The sequence below is a fragment of the Bos taurus genome, chromosome 8 (genome assembly GCF_002263795.3).
Source record: "Bos taurus isolate L1 Dominette 01449 registration number 42190680 breed Hereford chromosome 8, ARS-UCD2.0, whole genome shotgun sequence".
In the NCBI taxonomy this organism is placed as follows: domain Eukaryota; kingdom Metazoa; phylum Chordata; class Mammalia; order Artiodactyla; family Bovidae; genus Bos; species Bos taurus.
The window spans coordinates 90,665,734-90,690,194 of record NC_037335.1 but is presented as its reverse complement, the minus strand read 5'-3'; the positions used below and the strand labels follow the sequence as shown (position 1 = coordinate 90,690,194).

At 40.8% G+C, this 24,461-nt stretch overlaps 1 protein-coding gene across 3 annotated transcripts in view; it reads right to left on the bottom strand.

Moving 5' to 3' along the window:
- PLPPR1 (phospholipid phosphatase related 1) overlaps nt 1-24,461 on the bottom strand; it is a 601,803-nt gene that overhangs the window by 354,670 nt on the left and 222,672 nt on the right. The window lies entirely within an intron of this gene.

The following is a 24,461-nucleotide window of genomic DNA, read 5'->3' as shown; positions in this document are numbered from 1 at the left end:
GTTGTTTTACAGAGATTATAACTGCCCTCAGGAGGAAACCCCTTTGCCTTATCACTTTAGCAAAACTATATTGTAATTAAACTAAAACCCAGGCACCCTCATGCTCTGCTCATCTCTGGCCCAAGCACACTTTTCAAATCTTTTGATCACAGAATATGCTGTCTAACCTGTTGATTCTTTTCATAGATCAAAGAAGTAGAAATGAAGAATAAGTAATGAACAGGTGACCAGATCTCTTCACTAGCTTGCCCTTCAGTAACCTGGTGAACAAACTGTGTGAAGACGATAGCATCTAAAGAAAGATCACAAGAATCTGACAAATCTGCATGCAGATGGGGATGGCAAGGACTCTAACCCCCTATACCTCAGTGATGAACTGAAATTACTTCCCCTTTTCTCCTTAAAACTTTCATGGCCGACTATTTACAATAGCCAGGACATGCAAGCAACCTAGACATCCATCAACAAATGAATGGATAAAGAAGTTGTTGTACATGTATACAATGGAATGTTACTCAGCCATAAAAAGGAACAAATCTGAGTCAGTTATAGTGAGGTGGGTGAATGCAGAGCCTGTTACACAGAGGTAAGTAAGTCAGAGAGAAACAGATACCATATATTAGACCATATATGAATTCAGAAAAATAATACTGATGAACCTATGTGCAGAAAGTGAATAGAGATGCAGACATAGAGACCAGACTTGTGGGCACAGTCAGGGAAGGAAAGGGTGGGGCTAACTGAGAGAGTAGCATTGATACATATATAGGTTCAGTTCAGTTCAGTTCAGTCGCTCATTCGTGTCCGACTCTTTGCGACCCCATGAATCGCAGCACGCCAAGCCTCCCTGTCCATCACCAACTCCCGGAGTTCACTCAGACTCACGTCCATTGAGTCAATGATGCCATCCAGCCATCTGATCCTCTGTTGTCCCCTTCTCTCCCTGCCTCCAATCCCTCCCAGCATCAGAGTCTTTTCCAATGAGTCAACTCTTCGCAGGAGGTGGCCAAAGTATTGGAGTTTCAGCTTCAGCATCAGATCTTCCAGTGAACACCCAGGACTGGTCTCCTTTAGGATGGACTGGTTGGATCTCCTTGCAGTCCAAGGGACTCGTAAGAGTCTTTTCCAACATCACAGTTCAAAAGCATCGATTCTTTAGTGTTCAGCTTTCTTCACAGTCCAACTCTCACATCCATACATGACTACTGGGAAAACCACAGCCTTGACTAGACAGTGAGTTTGAGTGAACTCCAGGAGTTGGTGATGGACAGGGAGGCCTGGCATGCTGCAATTCATGGGGTCGCAAAGAGTCGGACACGACTGAGCAACTGAACTGAACTGAACTGACTGGACAGACCTTTGTTGGCAAAGTAATATCTCTGCTTTTCAATATGCTATCTAGTTTGGTCATAACTTTCCTTCCAAGGGGTAAGCGTCTTTTAATTTAATGGCTGTAATCACAATCTGCAGTGATTTTGGAGCCCCCAAAAATGAAGTCTGACACTGTTTCTACTGTTACCCCATCTATTTCCCATGAAGTGATGGAACCAGATGCCATGGTCTTCATTTTCTGAATGTTGAGCTTTAAGCCAACTTTTTCACTCTCCTCTTTCACTTTCATCAAGAGGCTTTTTAGTTTCTCTTCACTTTCTGCCATAAGGGTGGTGTCATCTGCATATCTGAGGTTATTGATACTTCTCCTGCAATCTTGATTCCAGCTTGTGCTTCTTCCAGCCCAGCGTTTTTCATGATGTACTCTGCATATAAGTTAACTAAGCAGGGTGACAATATACAGCCTTGACATACTCCATTTCCTATTTGGAACCAGTCTGTTGTTACCATGTGTAAAACATACTAGTTGGAATCTGCTGTAACAATAAACGACGCTCAACCAGGTGCTCTGTGATGATCTAGAGGGGTGTGATAGGGGAGGCAGTGGGAGGGAAACTCTAGAGGAAAGGGATATATGTATACTTATGGCTGATTCATGTTGTTATACAGTAGAAACTAACATGAAATTGTAAAGCAATTACCCTCCAATTAAAAATAAAAATTAAAAAAAAAAAACTTTCATGGCGAAACAAAATCTTTTTTGTTTCAGAGGGACACAGTCTGCCTTCTCCCTGATTGCTGGCTTTTTAACTAAAACTAATTTCCTTTCCACCAATAATGGCCTCTCAGATACTGAGTTTTGAAGGGTGAACAGCCAGACCTGAGTTCAGTAACACTATGAGACATGTCTCAGAGAAGGCGATGGCACCCCCGTCCAGTACTCTTGCCTGGAAAATCCCATGGATGGAGGAGCCTGGTAGGCTGCAGTCCATGGGGTTGCTAAGAGTCAGACATGACTGAGCGACTTCACTTTCACTTTTCACTTTCATGCATTGGGGAAGGAAATGGCAACCCACTCCAGTGTTCTTGCCTGGAGAATCCCAGGGACGGGAGAGTCTGCTGGGCTGCCGTCTATGGGGTCGCACAGAGTCGGACACGACTGAAGTGACTTAGCAGCAGCAGCAGCAGCATGAGACATGTACTGTAATATTAATACATGCTGGAGACACAGAACAAACAAAACAAAATTTCTGACAAACTGTCCAGGATTCCTTCATTTATTCACTCACTCAGTGGTCTTCTTAAAGATATCTTAATGCCTGACGTGTTCTAGTTACTGTTTCAGGAAACATACCAACAATAGGCAATCTAATTACCACGTGGTACATGCTATGATGGCATAAAAGCAGAATGAAATAGGAGAGAACTGGGCAGTTCTGAAAAGTTTCCTAGTGGGATGTGAACTTTGTCTCTGTACAGCCTGGTGACACTGGAAGGACATGGTCAGGATTTCATTTTAAGAAGATCACTCTGGATCTCTATGCAGCTTGTGGAGAATAAATTGGACTGAGGAAAGGTGGAGAACAAACCAGAAGCAGAGAGACCAGTTCTCTTCAATGGCTTTCTTCCCAACAGCTAGCACAAGTCCTGGCACACAGTCAGTGTTCAACAAACCAAGCATGGAGTGGGGCTCAAATAGCCCACGTTTATTGGCTCTACAACCACCCATTCAGGTGTATTCAAAGAAGCCAGCCAGAAGTTTGTAAATAAACTGTCTATAAGGTTAAACCCTTGCATGTTCTCTTGAAGCCCTAGGTTAGCTATTTTCTGTTCCCAAACCTGTTGGTCGAAGTTCCCTTGGGGACCTCTAAGTAACAATGGATAATCTCATAAAATATAAATCAATCTAGCTTTTTTCTCTCCTTAGCAATATGCATATTGTAGTTTATTATTTTACTGCCTAATTCAAAATGTCCTGGACAAAATCAGAAGGTCTACTTGATGATAAAGCCTTTATGCAAAAGAGCAGCATGATCTTTAGGGAAGAGCACAGGATTTGGGTGCGCAAGATCCAAGTTCTACTTTTGGCTTTGTCTCTTAATGGTTCTATAATGACAAATAAATTATAACCTTTCTGAGTTTAAATTTGCTCACTAGCAAAATGAGCATAACAATACCTAACTCATATGGTGGCAAAGATTAAATGATATCACATATGCACCAAGCACTTTGTACAATCTATGAACTACATAAATAGAAGTCATTGAAGTTATAACAAGAATAATTTGGAAAATCACTGTACTGTATTAATGTCAGAACCAATGGGCCCCTGTTTCTTGACAATGTATATAGTAACTTTTTTTCTCAGTAGAATGGTTTACCCAGAATCAAAGATTTATTTAAATTGAGACTCTAAAGGGGTGGCCTAATAGAGTCACAGAGAAACATAAACGCTGTGAATACACTGATTTCATACTCCCAGGGGCCACCCTTGTCTCCCTGGTTAAGCCACACCCTGAGTAAAATCAATAAGACGTTTGCCTAAGGAAAGACTCTAGTATCAGGTCGACAGAGAACAGAAAATGTAGACTGTAGAAGAATTACAGTACAGAAAACAAAAGAAAACCTTTATGGGAATGAAGTCCCTTACAGGCTCCTTTATCTACGGGATTCTCCAGGCAAGAATACTGGAGTGGCTTGCCATTTCCTCCTTCAGGGGATCTTCCTGTGTCAATGCTAAATGCTGAATGTGAGAAAGGATTGAGTGGGAAAGGAATAGGTGGAAGCCATGATGCTTTGGGGAAACATTAGCCTTAGCTCACAAAAGGAAAACAATCCATAAAAACAAAGAGAACTCTTCACTTTCATGGCCTAATTCTGCATCAATTTCTAATTCACAAAAATTTACGTTTTCACAATTTGCACTCATTATTGCCAGAACCATTATGCTCAACTCTACAAGTAGACTGAGTCTATGATCTGTATGCTCTGTCCAACACCTCTCATTCACTTCTCAGAGCCTAACTAGCTAAGCTAAGAGTAGTTAAATGTTCCTGGAGAAGCTGTCAGCAATTCCTCAACACTGTCTTGAGAGAGGAAAATGCCCAAGTTGCCAATCATAGCGCAGTCAGTAAAGAATCTGCCTGCAATGCAGGAGACCTGGGTTCAATTCCTGGGTCAGGAAGATCCCCTGGAGAAAGAAATGGCAACCCACTCCAGTATTATTGCCCGGAGAATCCCACGGACAGAGAAGCCTGGCAGGCACGGACAGAGGAGCCTGGGGTCACAAGAGTCGGACACAATTTAGCGACTAAAGAGAGAGAGAGAGAGATGCTTATGTAAAAAAAATTCATATTATATATACTTATAGTGCTATTTTCCATAGACATATAAAACACACACATATATAAAATATTTACAGTGCTATTTTCCATAATTAAATATAGTTCTTAGTCCACGGCTGTGACGGGCGCGCCATAGCACAGGCGGCTATGACGGGCGTGCCATAGCACAGCCGAGAGGAGCCACCCCACGTCCGAGGTCAGGGGCAGAAGCTGGGAGGACCCCATGCCGGAAGGGCGGTGGCCAAGAGGAGTTACCCCGCATCCGAGGTCAGGGGCGGCAGCCGGGAGGAGCTACCCCACACCCCTAAGCCCAAGGCCAGGGGCGGCGACTAGAGGAGTTACCCCACGCCCCCACGCCCCCATGCCCGAGGCCAGGGGCAGCGGCCAGGAGGAGCAACAGCAGGACCGAGGACAGGGGCGGTGGACGGGAGGACCAACCCCACGTCCAAGGAGCTGTGGCTGTACTGGTGCAGGAGGGCCTAAAAGAGCTATCCCACACTGAAGGTCAGGAAGGGTGGCAGTGAGGAGATATCCCTCATCTAAGGTAAGGAGCAATGGCTGCGCTTTGCTGGAGCAGCCGTGAAGAGATACCCCACACCCAAGGTAAAAGAAACCCAAGTAAGACAGTAGGTGTTGCAAGAGGGCATCAGAGGGCAAACACACTGAAACCATACTCACAGAAAACTAGTCAATCTAATCACATTAGGACCACAGCCTTGTCTAACTCAATGAAACTAAGCCATGCCCACGGGGCAACCCAAGACGGGCAGGTCATGGTGGAGAGATCTGACAGAATGTGGTCCACTGGAGAAGGGAATGGCAAACCACTTCAGTATTCTTGCCTTGAGAACCCCATGAACAGTATGAAAAGGCAGGATACTGAAAGAGAAACTCCCCAGGTCAGTAGGTACCCAATATGCTACTGGAGATCAGTGAAGAAATAACTCCAGAAAGAATGAAGGGATGGAGCCAAAGCAAAAACAATACCCAGCTGTGGATGTGACTGGTAATAGAAGCAAGGTCTGATGCTGTAAAGAGCAATATTGCTTAGGAACCTGGAATGTCAGGTCCATGAATCAAGGCAAATTGGAAGTGGTCAAACAAGAGATGGCAAGAGTGAATGTTGACATTCTAGGAATCAGCGAACTGAAATGGACTGGAATGGGTAAATTTAATTCAGATGACCATTATATCTACTACTGCGGGCAAGAATCCCTCAGAAGAAATGGAGTGGCCATCATGGTCAACAAAAGAGTCCGAAATGCAGTACTTGGATGCAAACTCAAAAACAACAGAATGATCTCTGTTCGTTTCCAAGGCAAACCATTCAATATCACAGTAATCCAAGTCTATGCCCCAACCAGTAATGCTGAAGAAGCTGAAGTTGAACGGTTCTATGAAGACCTACAAGATCTTTTAGAACTAACACACAAAAAAAGATGTCCTTTTCATTATAGGGGACTGGAATTCAAAAGTAGGAAGTCAAGAAACACCTGAAGTAATAGGCAAATTTGGCCTTGGAAAAGCAATGAAGCAGGACAAAGACTAATAGAGTTTTGCCAAGAAAATGCACTAGTCATAACAAACACCCTCTTCCAACAACACAAGAGAAGACTCTACACATGGACATCACCAGATGGTCAACACCGAAATTTGATTGATTATATTCTTTGCAGCCAAAGATGGAGAAGCTCTATACAGTCAGCAAAAACAAGACCAGGAGCTGACTGTGGCTCAGACCATAAACTTCTTATTGCCATATTCAGACTTAAATTGAAGAAAGTAGGGAAAACCACTAGACCATTCAGATATGACCTAAATCAAATCCCTTATGATTATACAGTGGAAGTGAGAAATAGATTTAAGGGCCTAGATCTGATAGATAGAGTCCCTGATGAACTACGGAATGAGGTTCATGACATTGTACAGGAGACAGGGATCAAGACCATTCCCATAGAAAAGAAATGCAAAAAAGCAAAATGGCTGTCTGGGGAGGCCTTACAAATAGCTGTGAAAAGAAGAGAAGCGAAAAGCAAAGGAGAAAAGGAAAGATATAAACATCTGAATGCAGAGTTCCAAAGAATAGCAAGAAGAGATAAGAAAGCCTTCTTCAGTGATCAATGCAAAGAAATAGAGGAAAACAACAGAATGGGAAAGACTAGGGATCTCTTCAAGAAAATCAGAGATACCAAAGGAACATTTCATGCAAAGATGAGCTCGATAAAGGACAGAAATGGTATGGACCTAACAGAAGCAGAAGATATTAAGAACAGGTGGCAAGAATACACAGAAGAACTGTACAAAAAAGACCTTCACGACCCAGATAATCACGATGGTGTGATCACTGACCTAGAGCCAGACATCCTGGAATGTGAAGTCAAGTGGGCCTTAGAAAACATCACTACGAACAAAGCTAGTGGAAGTGATGGAATTCCAGTTGAGCTATTCCAAATCCTGAAAGAGGATGCTGTGAAAGTGCTGTACTCAATATGCCAGCAAATCTGGAAAACTCAGCAGTGGCCACAGGACTGGAAAAGGGCAGTTTTCATTCCAATCCCAAAGAAAGGCAATGCCAAAGAATGCTCAAACTACCGCACAATTGCACTCATCTCACACGCTAGTAAAGTAATGCTCAAAATTCTCCAAGCCAGGCTTCAGCAATATGTGAACTGTGAACTTCCTGATGTTCAAGCTGGTTTTAGAAAAGGCAGAGGAACCAGAGATCAAATTGCCAACATCCGCTGGATCATGGAAAAAGCAAAAGAGTTCCAGAAAAACATCTATTTCTGCTTTATTGACTATGCCAAAGCCTTTGACTGTGTGGATCACAACAAACTGTGGAAAATTCTGAAAGAGATGGGAATACCAGATCACCTGATCTGCCTTTTGAGAAATTTGTATGCAGGTCAGGAAGCAACAGTTAGAACTGGACATGGAACAACAGACTGGTTCCAAATAGGAAAAGGAGTTCGTCAAGGCTGTGTATTGTCACCCTGTTTATTTAACTTCTATGCAGAGTACATCATGAGAAATGCTGGACTGGAAGAAACACAAACTGGAATCAAGATTGTCAGGAGAAATATCAATAACCTCAGATATGCAGATGACACCACTCTTATGGCAGAAAGTGAAGAGGAACTCAAAAGCCTCTTGATGAAAGTGAAAGTGGAGAGTGAAAAGGTTGGCTTAAAGCTCAACATTCAGAAAACGAAGATCATGGCATCCAGTCCCACCACTTCATGGGAAATAGATGGGGAAACAGTGGAAACAGTGTCAGACTTTATTTTTCTGGGCTCCAAAATCACTGCAGATGGTGATTGCAGCCATGAAATTAAAAGACGCTTACTCCTTGGAAGGAAAGTTATGTCCAACCTAGATAGCATATTCAAAAACAGAGACATTACTTTGCCAACAAAGGTTCATCTAGTCAAGGCTATGGTTTTTCCTGTGGTCATGTATGGATGTGAGAGGTGGACTGTGAAGAAGGCTGAGCACCGAAGAATTGATGCTTTTGAGCTGTGGTGTTGGAGAAGACTCTTGAGAGTCCCTTGGACTGCAAGGAGATCCAACCAGTCCATTCTGAAGGAGATCAGCCCTGGGATTTCTTTGGAAGGAATGATGCTAAAGCTGAAACTCTAGTACTTTGGCCACCTCATGCGAAGAGTTGACTCATTGGAAAAGACTCTGATGCTGGGAGGGATTGGGGGCAGGAGGAGAAGGGGACGACAGAGGATGAGATGGCTGGATGGCATCACTGACTCGATGGATGCGAGTCTGAGTGAACTCCGGGAGTTGGTGATGGACAGGGAGGCCTGGTGTGCTGTGATTCATGGGGTCGCAAAGAGTTGGACACGACTGAGCAACTGATCTGATCTGAAGAGACACATTTGATAGTTTGTCCCCAGGGAAGGCATATATTTCTGGCTAAGGAATGCCCATACTTAACCACTGCTGCATGTACAGTTCTAGGCTCAGAGTCTCCTCTATGGACCTTGCCTCCAAAGTCTCTTGCAGAATTTTCAGAACAGCTTCTATGACCTCTGAGAGTCAATTAGTAATTTGGAAAATATCAAAAATCATTTTTGAATGTGTACAGTTTGGTAGATGATCACAGTAGAAGAATAGACTCAAGAATGCTTTTGGCACAGACAATAGTATTGCTCCCCAGCATGATTGCTTCCTAAACACATCTAAGCGCATTCACGGGAGTGTTTAAAAAACAAGTAAATAAGCCAGACTCTGCACATTTTCAAAAGTTATTTTCCAGTTATGGAAATGAATGTAAGCCACTGATAATTCAATAGGATGATATTAAAGTGTTTTTCAAGAATTTAGAAATAAAAGTCATATACAATGGATATGAATAATCAATGATGAAGTGAGCCAGAAGAATGCATGTGAAAAAAGCAGATATGAATTGGGGATAAACACGGGGACACAAATTTGGATTGGTATATTATTCAGTAAGTTGAAATCTAATTAATCTCATGTGAAGAGCAGGGTCAGCATAATGCACGAAAAAGGGAAATACTAAGACCAGAAGTTGCCTGTGTTTAGTTCAGAGCTGTCCAGGCCAAGGAGCCCAAGCTTTCTGCTCACTGTGGAGGTGATTTCTGCTGTGGGCAGGGGTGATTTATTGCCTTTCCCCAAAACCATGATAAAATATCTCTCAAGACTAGCCACCTTCATTTGCTGGACTCTAGGCAAGGCAACCGACCTTCTGATAACACTGGAAGGTGACAGCCTGAGGGCTGACCGAGGCCAGGCAGCCTCTAAGATAATGCCCTTCATAAAGCCGCAGCCCATCTTCTAGCAAAGCCACCCTTTCTGTGTACAAATTATGGCTATGGTTAGAGATCTAAAATTACAGAAGATTATTCAGAAAATCAAAGTCACTTTAAACTCACAACCCAGAGACAATCACTGTTAACATGTTGGTGTATTTCATCTGAACTATTTTTTCTTTTTTTTTACATAACTGAAGTCAAACTTTATTTTTAGGTTTTCATTCTGCTTTGTTATTAGGCATTGCAACGTATTTTCTGAAGTGTTTAAAGTATCCATAAATATAACCATTAAAATTGTATAAAATATCATCAAGTGATTTTTCGCTGTGCTAAATTAATCCTCTATTAGAGGATGGCCTCCAATTTGGGTGGCCTCTAATTTTTTTCTTCTTTTGTGAAGAATACTGTAATACATACAGGAATGCAAAAGGCTTAGTCTCTATCGGAGATTATTTCCTTGATTCAAGTTCTCACTGTAGACTTTAAAGCTTACTGAACTTCCAGTTTCTAAATCTAACTGCCCAGTGGACTCCTCCGCTTGAAATTTAACAAGGCCCAAGCAGAGCGTTGCTGAGGGTTAGCCCCTCTCTGGCCTCAGCCTAGGCACGCTGATGTGTTTTCTGTTGTAGGAGAAATCTGTCCTCAAGCACAAGCCAGGGAGGTGCTGGCAGAGGTAACTGACAGCGACTGATGGGAGTGGGGACTGGGGAAGAAGGAGGGAGCCGCTCTCACCACGATCCTTTAAAACCTGGGCATAAGGATCTTGATTATGTAAGCTTCAACACAAGTCAGAGCCTTGTCACACTTCACCTTATTTCAAAAGCTCTCATTTATAAGCTCCTCCATTACCTTATCAATCTTCAGGAGAGTCCTGGCTCTGAGGGAGCTTCTATTATCAACCCCATTTTCCTGAGGCTCAGGAAAGTCAAGTGCCTTGTCCGAAGTCAGACACATAATAAGCAGTAAAACCGCATTCAGTCCAGTTCTGTTAATTCTGAGTTTATAATATTTCCATTTCACTGTGATGTTTCCTCTCCAGTAGTTATGTTGGGGTGGATGGGAAAATAAAATAGGCTGCTAGGGCTTTTATTATTCTCCTTGAATGTGTTTGTGAAGCAGTGGTGGCAAGCATCAATCTGAAATTCTAAACAAACACAGTTTAAAATCCCACGTGGACTATTTTGCACACCGACCCACCTGAGACCCACCGTTTGAGTGATGAAGGAAGCAGCTGGAGATGTGCAGCAGTTATGGGAGATTATATATGTTCTGGGAACTCAGGGTCCAAGCGCTTCACTATCTATAATTGAAAATGTACTGAAGCAAATGGAAGCCTGCAATCCCATGTGTATTTTATCAGATACTTTGGACATTAAAGGAATTCCTGGGAAATTGTAAATTGAAACACTTGTCACGTCGTCGTAACAGGGAGGAAAAAAAAATCGTACTTACACTTTGGAAAGAAAAGAATAAATTGCCCATAAGATAATTCGTAATAGATTCACAGCTAGAACTGGTTATGAGAGAGTAGTGTGGTATAAAAGATAAGAAATAGAATTCCAAAAATGCATGGGAATCGCTGCTAATTCTTTATATAGGAGCAAGAATAATTGTACAGAGACAGTTAATTGTATTGCCTGAACTGCAAGAGGAAGACAAATATAAGACAGCATTACTTAAGACACACGAGGGAGAAATAGAGGAACTGTATTTTTCTCTTTATTTCTAATTCTATAAGAAGGAAATTCCATTCAAAGTAAAATCACATTGTTCTCACAATAAAAAGCACTAAAAAGATAAAATTCATACCCTAATTTTCTCATTTCATGATAAGAAGGATGCTTCAGACAGAGAATCTAAGAATCAGTTTTAGTAAAACATACAGGTACATTATTTAATTAAGTGCTGTAAAGATATTTCCAGATAAGGTGGTAGCAAAGGCTGCCTTTCCCCAATCTTCCAAGGAAATGTACAAAAAGGATCCATAAATAAGAAAATGATAATGGGTCCCTGGGAGAGAATAGCACTAAATGAACCAGATTAATGAAACCTATTGAAAACTGACATGAGCTGGGTTACTGAGAAGTAGCATATCTGGAAAGCAAATAAAAGAAAGCTCCCAGCTCAAAGGGTAAGAGTTTGAGGACAATAGCAGACACAGGAGATAGTGGGAGGTGGACCACCAGAAGCATTTTGTGGACTGGCAGCCATGGGCCAATACTGAAGACCACAACAGAAATGTGGACAAGTAGAAATGAATAAAACAGAGAAGTGGGTTTTGCTTGTGGTGTGATGTCTGTATAGTATGTGTGTGCACTCACGTGTATTGAAGGGAAGAATCCAAGGAAATCTAACTTGTAACAGTGGTTTTTAAAAACTGAAGTCTAATCTTTGGCTAGAGCTGATGAGCTAGTTCCCCTAGCCACCCCCTTTGTTCTTCCTTCCTATCTGCATCTAAGTGAAATGAAATTCACTCAGTCGTGTCCGACTCTTTGCAATCCCATAGACCATAGTCCATGGAATTCTCCAGGCCAGAATACTGAAGTGGGTAGCTGTTCCCTCCTCCAGAGGATCTTCCCAACCCAGGGACCCAATGTGGGTCTCCCACATTGCAGGCAGATTCTTTACCAGCTGAGCCACAAGGGAAGCCCTTGTGGCTTCTAAAGTTTCTTCTGCATCTAAAGTTTCATCTGTAAAAGCTGTAGACAGGAACACACAGCATCTCTGATAGATCTTCCTGAATTTCATTCCTGACAGTGGGCAAGCATAGAGTAAGACACTAAAGCTATGAAAAGCTTCTGCTGTTCAAATAAAGGGGGGAATTGGCAGGCATTTTTCCTTTTTTATGCTGTCTTCATCATGTTTTGATGTCAGAGTTAGCCTTTAAAATGGATTGAAGAACACCTTTTTCCATAAATATAAACAGTTTAACTAGCATAGAAAAAACCCATTTAACCCAGACCACCGTACCTGCCTCCAAAGAAATCTGTATGCAGGTCAAGAAGCAAGAGTTAGAACTGGACATGGAACAACAGACTGGTTCCAAATCCAGAAAGGAGTACATCAAGGCTGTATATTGTCACCATGCTTATTTAGCTTATATGCATAGTACATCATGAGAAATGCTGGGCTGGATGAAGCACAAGTTGGAATCAAGATTTCTGGGAGAAATATCAATAACCTCAGATATGCAGATGATACCACACTTAGGCCAGAAAGTGAAGAACTGAAGAACCTCTTGATGAAAGTGAAAGAAGAGAGTAAAAAAGTAGGCTTAAAACTCAACATTCAGAAAACTAAGATCACGGCATCTGGTCCCATCATTTCATGACAAATAGATGGGGAAACAATGGAAACAGTGAGAGACTTTAGTTTTGGAGGCTCCAAAATCACTGCAGATGGTGACTGCAGCCATGAAATGAAAAGACACTTGCTCCTTGGAAAAAAACTATGACAATCCTAGACAGCTGAAAAGCAGAGACATTACTTTTTCGACAAAGGTCCGTCTAGTCAAAGCTATGGTTTTTCCAGTCGTCATGTATGGATGTGAGAGTTGGACTGTAAAGAAAGCTGAGCGCCAAAGAATTGATCACTTTTGAACTACGGTGTTGGAGAAGACTCTTGAGTCCCTTGGACTGCAGGGACATCAAACCAGTCCATCCTAAAGGAAATCAGTCCTGAATATTCATTGGAAGGACTGATGCTGAAGCTGAAACTCCAATACTTTGGCCACCTAATGCAAAGAACTGACTCATTTGGAAAAGACCCTGATGCTGGGAAAGACTGAGGCAGGAGGAGGAGGGATGACAGAGGATGAGATGGTTTGACAGCATCACCAACTCAATGGACATGAGTTTGAGCAATGTGCAGGAGTTGGTGATGGACAGGGAAGCCTGGTGTGCTGTAGTCACATGGGGTGGCAAAGAGTCAGACAAGACTGAGCAACTGAGCAACTGAACTGAAACTGAACCCATTTCAAAGGTTGGCTAAAACTGGATGTGAAAAAAGAAAAATCTAGGACCAGAGGAGAGAACTCTTGGACAATCTTTCACAAGTTTTCTTCTTTTTACTGAGTCCTTTACTCTTATATTTTATAAAATAGTATGGGGCATCCTCAAAAATTCCATGGAAATAGTAACAGGACTATTTTAAAATTTTTGTTCTGACACTGAATCTCAGTTTTGGAGGCCCCACCCCACAGCACATCACACACTAATTATTTGGCAGGGGAATGTAAAATAATTGGCAGAAAAGATTTTGGAAAGATTCTTAATTTCTTATTGTAATTAAAAGTGGATAATATATTCATATAATTCAAAAGATTTGAAAATGTATTCATGAATATTCTCCATACTTTTGGCCCCAAGCTACTTGGTTCCATTACAAGGACACAATTGATTTATTGTGTATCATTAAATGATTTGTAAAATTTTAGTTTCTGACTAAATAATACTATACTTAGTCTCACAGTTTTAAAAATCTCAAGGACCATTTCTTAAAGACTTAAACCTTTTGCTCTTGTCTCACCGTTCTATCACCTTTACATTCTCTTTTTCCATGAAAGAACGTTGGAAGGTTGTAGAAATGGGCATTTGTGATTGTGGGATGCTAACGAGACATACAGGATTTACAGGGTTTACATTCTTCCCAGAGTAAGCACTAGTTAACTGTGTTTTCTTGTAGGGTATTAAAAGGAGTGTGCATTTCATGGTTCAATTATACAAAGATAATATGAGTGTGGTTATATATGGACTGTAGCCTGCCAAGCTCCTCTGTCCATGGAATTCCCCAGGCAAGAATACTGGAGTGGATTGCCATTCCTTTCTCCAGGGGATCTTCCTCACCCAGGGATCAAACCTGGGTCTCCCTCATTGCAGGCAGATTCTTTACTGTCTGAGCCACCAGGGAAGCTATATGTATATATGTGTGAATCTCTTAAGAGCTCCTTGGATATAATTCCAGGCATTTTTCAATGCATTTACATATGTACCACATATATAGTGGTATGTATATATATAATAATATGTGGATTCATTTTCTAGGACCTGAAGCACTGCCTGCTGAAGAGAAACCAGAGGTGCCATCTATCCTGGGCAAGAAGGGATCAAGGGAGGCTGTCTAAAATTGAAACAAAGATTATTGAGGCTGATTGGAAGACGTGATCATCACAGTCTAAGGCCAGTCACCTTGTATGTTTCTATAGCTCAGCTCAGTTGCACGAGCACTGCCACACTGAAAAGTGCTCATTTGTGTTAAAAGTCACAATGCATTCCAAAGGCAGCTGAGGTCTGCAGACAGAGTGTGACATCTGTATCTCACTGTTCAAAGGCAGCTTCCCAGAGATGCCTGGTCACCTGCCCCCTCAGCCAGAGTGAGGAACTGGACAAACTGTTCCTGGTGCTGCGTTCACTGCTTCTGAATCTGAAGGCATCAGTGCTCCCTTGGACATGTGGCTCTCCTCCTTCATTCATAAAGACAGTCTCCTGATAAAGTCGTGGTGATGTCAGGGTATTCTGTGACTTTAAAGCACTTCATAAGTATTAAATGCTAAAACTTGGAGTGGTAGAAGAAAAGGAACTGAAGCCCAAGAGCCCAGTGCTCAGCTATACTCTGATGGCAGCAGGAACACTGTCACCAACATACCTGCCTGACACAAAACACAAGTCAAACTTTAAATTCAATCATATTCATGGAAGTTCAATTAGTTTTGTACTTGCCCAGAACTATTAATATTCTTATCTAATAACTAGATGAAAAGTTGACATTCATGTAAAGACAAAATAACCTGCTTATGGAGATAAACAGGGCTTTTCTGGTGGCTCAGTGGTAAACAACCTGCCTACCAATGGAGAAGGCCTGGGTTCAATTCCTGGGTTGGGAAGATCCCCTGGAAAAGTAAATAGCAACCCATTCCAGTATTCTTGCCTGGGATATCCCATGGACAGAGAGGAGCTTGGAGAGTCCATGGGGTCGTAAAACAGCAAGACACAACTTAGCCACTAAATAACAACAAGAGACAAAGAAATTTGGTTATTCTGAAAATGATGATGATATTTTTCTCCCCAACTGTCACATTAAACAAGAAACAAAATTATACTGATACCACTAAAAGGAGAAAAAAAACAGTATGATCCAAAGTTGAATAAGCTCCAGAGAGATATTCTGTTCCTTGAGAAACCCAGTAGGAGGAAAACGGTAGGTGATAAGAAACACCAAAGGCTTGGAGAACTGACTGCAGCATCTTCAGGGGTCTCAGCAACTACCACTATAAGGCAGTGAACAGTGGGAAAAGGCTTTGGAAAAACAGAAAACTTCCCAAGTCAGAAACAAAGATTACGTCTACTTTTAGTTTCACCATAGGTAGTAATCATTTACATTTAGAACAACTACAGAAGAGGTGATTGTGACGGTGAATACACATGTGCCATTTAACACCAGGTTCGAGACAGAACAAATATGCAGTAAGTGATAGTGGTTATTAAATATATATTATTACAGTTAATGGCAAAAAAAAGCAAACTACTGTAGAAATTCAGCACACAACAGGTTCTATTTTTAGTGAGTTAAAGACAATGGTACATCCTCTTCAAACAACACAAGAGACAACTTTACACATGGACATCACCAGATGGGCAATACTGAATACAGATTGATTATATTCTTTGCGACCAAAAATGGAGAAACTCTATATAGTCAGCAGAAAAAAAAAAAAAAAAAAGACTTGGAGCTGACTGTAGCTCAGATCATGAGCTCCTTATTGAAACATTCAGGCTTAAATTGAAGAAGATAGGGAAAACTGCCATTAAGGTATGACCTAAATCAAATCCCTTATGATTATACAGTAGAGGCAACAAATAGATTCAAGGGATTAGATCTGGTAGAGAGTGTCTGAAGAAATATGGATGGAGGTGCATAACACTGTACAGGAGGTGACCACCAAAACCAGTCCCAAGAAAAAGGAATGCAAGAAGGCAAACTGGGTATTTGAGAAGGCCTTACAAATAGCTGAGAAAAGAACAGAAGTGAAAGGCAAAGGCGAAAGGGAAAGATACACCCAATTGAATGCAGAGTTCCAGAGAAAACAAGGAGAGATAAGAAAGCCTGCTTATGTGAACAATGCAAAAAAAAAAAAAATACAGGGGAAAACAATAGAATAGGAAAGACTAGAGATCTCTTCAAGAAAATTGAAGGGAACATTTTGTGCAAGGATGGGCACAATGAAGGACAGAAATGACAAGGACCCCAAAGAAGCAGAAGATATTAAGAAGAAGTGGCAAGAATATACAGAACTATACAAAAAAAGTCTTAATGACACAGATAACCATCATGGTGTGGTCACTCACCTAGAGTCAGACATCCTGCAGTGCAAAGTCAAGTAGGCCTTAGGAAGCATTACAAGAACAAACCTGATGGAGGTGGTGGAATTCCAGTTGAGCTGTTTTAAATCTAAGAGATGATGCTGTTAAAGTGCTGCACTCAATATGCCAGCAAGTTTGGAAAACTCATTGGCCACAGGACTGGAAAAGGTCAGTTTTCATTCCAGTCCCAAAGAAGGGCAAAGCCAAAGAATATTCAAACTACCATAAAATTGCACTCAGTTCACATGCTAGCAAGGTAAACCTCAAAATTCTTCAAGATAGGCTTCAGCAGTACATCAACTGAGAACTTCCAGATGTACGAGCTGGATTTAGAAAAGGCAGAAGAACCACAGATCAAATTACCAACATCCACTGGATCAAAGAGAAAGCAAAGGAATTCCAGAAAAACATCTACTTCTGCTTCATTGACCTCACTAAAACCTTTGAGTGTGTGGATCACACAAAATTGTGGAAAATTCTTAAACAGATGGGACTACCAGACCACCTTACCTTTGAAACCTGTATGCAGGTCAAGAAGCAACAGTTAGAACTGGACATGGAACAACAGACTCATACAAAATTGGGAAAGGAGTACATCAAGGCTGTATATTGTCACCCTGCTTATTTAACTTATATGCTGAATACATCATGCAAAATGCTGGGCTAGATGAATCACAAGCTGGAATCAAAATTTCTGGAACAAATATCAACAACCTCAGATATGCAGATGATATAACTCTAATGGCAGAAAGCAAAGAGGAATTAAGGAGCCTTTTGATGAAGGTGAAAGAAGAGAGTGAAGAATCTGGCTTTATACTCAACGTTCAAAAACTAGGATCATGGTATCTGGTCCCATAACTTCATGGCAAATAGATGGGGAAAAAACGGAAACAGTGACAGACTTTATTTTTCGGGACTCCAAAATCAATGCAGACAGTGATGCTAGCATGCTGCAGTCCATGGTGTCACAAATGGTCAGACACAACTCAGTGACTGAGAACCACCACCAACAAAGGACAATGGTGATGATGTACTCTAAAACAGAGAAGGGCTAAAAATATAAGACAGAGTAAAAGAAAGATGTGATCCTTTCTATATCAGAATTTAATATTCAGCGACTTTAACAATCTCTACTCTGGCAACTACCATGGTGAGAGTTCTTTCCAATCTATGGACAGACCACAAAACCAAGAACACTCTCTGTTCTCAGTTACAACACGGTGGGCCCAGAGCAACCTACTTTCAAAATCAAGACTCGGACAGCTCCTAATCACAGACTCTATCTTTGAGTGTTTGCTTTATCAAGAGTGAAACCTCTGCATCTAAGTGCTGCTTATTTTTTATTGGGCACCAAAATCACTGCAGATGGTGACTGCAGCCATGAAATTAAAAGACACCTGCTCCTTGGAAGAAAACCTATGACAAACCTAGACAGCATATTAAAAAGCAGAGACATCAATTTGCTGACAAAGGTCCATATAATCAAAGCTATGGTTTTTCTAGTAATTGTGTATGGATGTGAGAGTTGGGCCATAAAGAAAGCTGAGTGCCAAAGAATTGATGCTTTTGAACCATGGTATTGGAGAAGACTCTTGAGAGTCCCTTGGACTGCAAGGAGATCCAACCAGTCAATCCTAAGGGAAATCAGTTCTGAATATTCATTGGAAGGGCTGATGCTGAAGCTGAAACTCCAATACTTTGGCCACCTGATGGGAAGAACTGACCCATTTGAAAAGACCCTGATGCTGGAAAAGATGGAAGGCGGGAGGAGAAGGGGACTACAGAGGATGAGATGGTTGGATGGCATCACCGACTCAATGGGCATGAGTTTGAGTAAACTCTGGGAGTTGGTGATGGACAGGGAGGCCTGGAGTGCTGCAGTCCATGGGGTCACAAAGTCGGACATGACTGAGCGACTGAACAACAGCCCAACTAAGAGAATGAAACAGATCTTCTTTGATTAAAGATATTGCAGGTTGTAAAATATGTTGATGTTTAAAAAGGATATTGTAATATAATACAGTTCTTTTAAAGTTTATGTAAATATTCCTAAATTATTCTGATTACTTTCTTTGAAAATTAAGACAATGATGAAATTGTTAGAAATGTCTCATATTTGCCTTTCTTTTTAAGTATCATATATTTTCTCATTTTCCATCAGGATATCACAAATACATGCCACTCTATGGCACACCTGTTGACTTATAAGAAATCTTCAAACATGGCCACTGCAGTCCAAAGCTGTACTTCCTTATTTGGGCCAAGTTTTAACTTTACCCAATTCACATCAAATTAATAGTACAGAATTTGTCTGAAAAGGTAAAAATTACTTTCTCTATTTTTTATTTTCGTAGATCTTTTTACTAAGTAGGAAATATATTCTGGCCCAATAACTATCCTGGGTACTTAAATTTGTGTTCTTATTCAAAGAATATTGGGCTGACTAAAATATGAAAAACTTTTCTAAAACCCATAATCAAACTTAAGGAGTCCTAGATATTTAAAAAGTGGCTTAGATGTTGAAGGAAATGGAATACTTAAAACTGACCCTTGATCTGTTTGAACCGATTCATATTAAACATTTACTCTCTGACTTCCAGAAACTCAGGGATTTGAAATGGGATTAGACACAGGTCCTGGTCTCAAGGAACTCACAGTATAATATGGAGAATATGATGATAATTTTTATACTACTTGGCATTGTCCAAACTGCCATGGTTCCCTTACCAGTTTCTTTATCCACCAAGGGCCGCATCTAGCACTTCCTGAGAGGCTCCTCCCAAGATAGAGGGTTGCCTGTGAGGATACTTCCAGTCTTTGCCTCTAAGACACACTCAGTCGGCCATGCTTAATGGCTGTTTCCAAACTTTTGCTTCAGTGTACCGATTTCTCTCCTCATTCCCACTTTGGTCTTGACACTTTGGACCTTCTCTTTCTACCTGAACTCATACATGCCTTGGATTAGAATCTGGTTCCTCTCCATTCACATTTCACAGTCGCCTGCTGTTCTCCCTGCTTCCCTGACTGGGGTGGATCCTGGAATCCAGCTGGCCCTGAGCTCTGGGCGTTCTCTCACTTCTGTTGGGAAAGTCAAGGAATCTTCTCAATGAGCTCAATGTAATGAAATGAGGTTTAGAAAAATTCAGGAACACTTAAATTGATCTCATGAGGACAATGAATTGCCAAATGCTTAATGTAATTCAAAGTTAATGGCAATGACAGCCATCGCTTATTTTTAGATACTCTATCCCTATTTACTGGTGAGGAAACAGGTTCCCGTGAGTTAGATCACTTGTTCAAGTTCATAAAACTTGTAATTTGAGGGATGGAGCTAATATTCAATCTCAAACTTATTGAGCTCCATACAAGATTATATGTGTGCGTGCATGCTCAGTCACTCAGTCATGTCCGACTCTTTGTGGACCCATGCACTGTAGCCCACCAAGCTTTTCTGCTCATGGAATTTTCCAGGCAAGCACATTGGAGTTGGGCGCCATTTTCTACTCCAGGGAATCTTCTTGACCCAGGGATCAAACCCATGTCTCTTGTGTCTCCTGCATTGGAAGGCAGATTCTTTACCACTAATGCTACCTGGGAAGCCCATAGCACCACTGTATAGTTTTATTTTTAAAGACAGTATACCATTATCACTGGATTCAATTACAGTGGCAAATATTATAATGGAGGAGCTGCAAGCCACCACCATTCAAGATAATAACTACTAACATTAACTGCTTACTATATGTCAGGTATGGGTCTATGGCCTTTACAGAAACCATCTTATCTTAACTCTGCCATTTTGTCAATGCAATAAGTATTAAGGAGTCCAGTCTCAAAGGGGATCTGCCAAATCTCCTTTGCTTGGATGGCATTCCTCCCCTCCCCACCATTCCTATAGCTTTCAACTCAATCTCTAAGACCAATCCTAGCAAAAACAAGATCTTACAGATAAATATAACTACTAAAAATAAATACCAGAGAAAAGTCTGAGTTAGACTTTTCTTTTTCTGTAAGGCTAAAAAGCTCTGCATCATAATTGTAGAAGTCCTACCATCTGTTCCAAAACCAGAGACAACATTAAGTGCTTAAAATGTATGAACTGGCAGAAGAGGGAAACCCTGGATTAGGAAAGCAATACATCTGACCAGCATAATGATATATTGTGGTATTGTCTATATGAATATTACTCAGACTGCTGTCCATTGACCTAATTACTTTAGAATCATTTCAGAACCTTTGAAATGCAGGTTCCTAGGCCTCCCTACCCCTGTCTCCAGAAACTCAGAAGAAGGAAATGGGGCCCAGAGATAGTTAACAGTTAACAAACCCCCTAGTATTTTGGATGCAGATACATGAGAACCACCACCTCTCCATGTATTTATAATCTCCACCCCGTGGACTATAAAGTCCATAGAATTCTCCAGGCCAGAATATTGGAGTGGGTGGCCTTCCCCTTCTCTGGGGGATCTTACCAACCCAGGGATCGAACCCAGGTCTCCTGCATTGCAGGCAGATTCTTTACCAGCTGAGCCACAAGGGAAGACCAAGAATACTAGAGTGGGTAGCCTATTCCTTCTCTAGCAGATTTTCCCAACTCAGGAATCGAACCAGGGTCTCCTGCATTGCAGGCATATTCTTTACCAACTGGGCTATCAGGGAAGCCCTATATAATCCCAGGATCACATAATTTGATTTTGAAACTGTAAAGCAGATTAAATTGGGACTTAGTTACTTCAGAGCTCATAAAATAATTTATTACTCCAATAATTATCAGAATAGAGTAAAGGTGTCATAGATACTTTCAAATATTTCAAGAATGTTATGTACTCTCTAGTCATGGAGGCCCAGCAAGGGCACCAGTGTGCACGCACACACGTCCACACACAGTTCTCCTAAACGTAGCAAACAAAATCCAGTTCAAGCTTTCTTTTTTTTGCTTATTATACCATTCTTATTTATAAATGCATTAGTATTGCAGAGAGAAGCTAATTAGTACTTTGAGAACAAAGGGTTTTACACTCAAAAGCAAACAAAAAAAAAAAGAGCTTGGGAAATTGCTTTGCTAAATAAATCCTTTCCCTGAAGATTCACAATACATACTAAAAATGTGAGATGCTCCAGAAAAAAAAGGAAACCTGTGAACTTTATTGAATATTTAACAAACAAACTTACTTGGGCAAAGGATGAGTCGTCATCTTCTTTTCTGCACGTTCCTTGTAGTTTGCTTAGCTCTGAATTCATTTACTCAACACATATGTGTTACAAACACATGTAGCAACTATAAACTAGGCAGCACTTTAGATATGGTGATAAAATGGGAATAAACCAGACAGACTGTTCAATAGCCACATTCATTGCCATTTGAAACTTGTCAACTCACAAAGGTTCCTCATAGCCCAAGAGGCCCTGATGCAATGCATTTGGCTATATTGCCTCACTTCTAACACTGACCTTACTTTAGTTGTAGTTTACAAGAGATTTTGAGAATCTCCAAACAGCTTCAGAGCTGCTGCTGAGTGGGGGGACAAGCAGAGGGACTCCCCACAGAGCTGCACAGCCAAGCAAGCTCTCTAGCAAGTACATTATTACAGGATCCATTGTGGTACAATGGTTACCTCAAAGCAGGCATTTAAACTAGTAGTCGAAATCAAAATTAAATCCACAAATTTCATGCTTGCCAGTAACTTCTTCATATCATGGAATACTACCAATCATTTGCAAGGCTATTTCAAATGTCCACTGACAAATGGAGTAGATAATCAGAGTATTTATTTGACAACTCTGGGGGATAAGGCTTTCTTATTATACTTTTGTAGTTGGTTTCTTATTTTTCTCCTAAAAGATACTGAACAGTCCACCGAAGGAGCAGGTCTTCATATTATTTATCCCACAGTTTTGATAATGAGTAAAAGAATGTTAAATTATTTACTCATGCAAGAACTGATTCAAGGGATTTATTTTTGTGACCCTGTCATTGCTGGGTACTTCAGGCTGTAAATTCTATACTGACTACATACATCCTCACACCTGTTACAATTCAGGCAGTTATGATTTCATCTTTGCAAAAGATGCCTTCCAACATGAAAACTCTCTACCCTATAAGAGATTTTATAACATGAAACATTAGCGATTGAAGTGAGGTCAAACCCCAGGTCAGCCACACATACATGTAGCAAATTTTCCACTGTTTCATCTTCTGTTTTTATAGAACAGGCAAGAACATAACCATGTCTACCTAAACCTGTGACAACAAAAATCCTCGTGACCTCAGGAAGACTGAGTGACTCGCTTTGGTACTCCAATTTCTAGACGTCAGCTAGATAAGCTCTACTCTGAAACACTGAGAGCACAATCACCCACACGTCTATATTATAGCTATTAGTTCTGAATACCTGTGTACTGTTCTCATTGTGTGTGTATATGTGTGTGTGTGTGTGTGTGTGTAAGAGAGAGAATGTGTGTGTTTTCTTTTTTGGCCAAATGATGGAATGTTTTGCTTTGGAACGTGGACAAAACTGACAAAAATCAGTCATCTAGAGTCAATTGAATATGTTTCTTTCTTTGAAAATGCCTGTTTCTTGGAGGTAGCAGAATGATCCTTCACCTATTTATTCAAGAATTATTTAGTGAAAGTCTGCTCTCTGCCTGATACTCTCCTATGGGCTAGAGATAAAGCAAGGAAAATAAGACAAGGCCTAGAACTTAAAGTAGATTTTCTGTAGCCATGTGAGGTTCAATTCTGAACATGAAAAACACTCAGTGTCTTAGTTTTGAATTTTGCTGATCAATTTGGGTCTTATAGGCCTATTGAACTCTCCTAAGCTCACTTCTATCCCCACCCACCATTGGGATATTGATAGAAGCCTAACTTCCAGCTGTAGGACTTTCAAAAGGAAGACTATGTAGAAAATATGAAGGAAAAATAAAAAAGAGTTCACTTGGGAGGAAGACTTTTAACAAAAGGTATTTCAAGTGGAGCTGGAAGTAGGTGACCTAATTCCCTTGTGCAAGGGAATATGGCCACAAAGTCACACATACTGGGTGAGAAGCCTCTCCTGTAAGAAGGCCATCAGAGGTGTCATTTTGCCAATGTGAAGTTTACCACTTAACATAAATAGGAAAAAAATGCAGGCTGTGCTATGCCTTTATAACCTGAATTTTGAGAAACACCATCTGGTTTAAAGAGGGAAAACAGAACAAGTAGGAAATCAGTATTCCATGACCAAATGGTTAGATTTCAGTCTTTTAGTAGAAAATTTAAAATTTTTACATCCATCATTTATTTACATTTTAACATGTGGCTTTCTTATTTGTCTGCGTTTATTATTTTCCATGGAATAAAATCTATGTTGAGTCTTCTAAAGTGCTCTTAGAGAGTACAGCATAACTACATGTGGAGTGTAAATGCAATATGTGTGTGTATTTGCACACAAATAAACTTTATAGCACTAAACAATTCATCCTTGGAGTGTGTTTGTGATAGCACTTTATGGGGTGGCTTTAAACAAGAAGAAGAAACTGTAGCTATCTATGCCTGTCTCAAGAGAATAAAAGCTTTTTCCTTGAGTTCTCTGATGCATGTAACATTTTAGATTTACAGAAATAGCATCTTTTTCCCCTAAGAATAAAATTACCCCCAG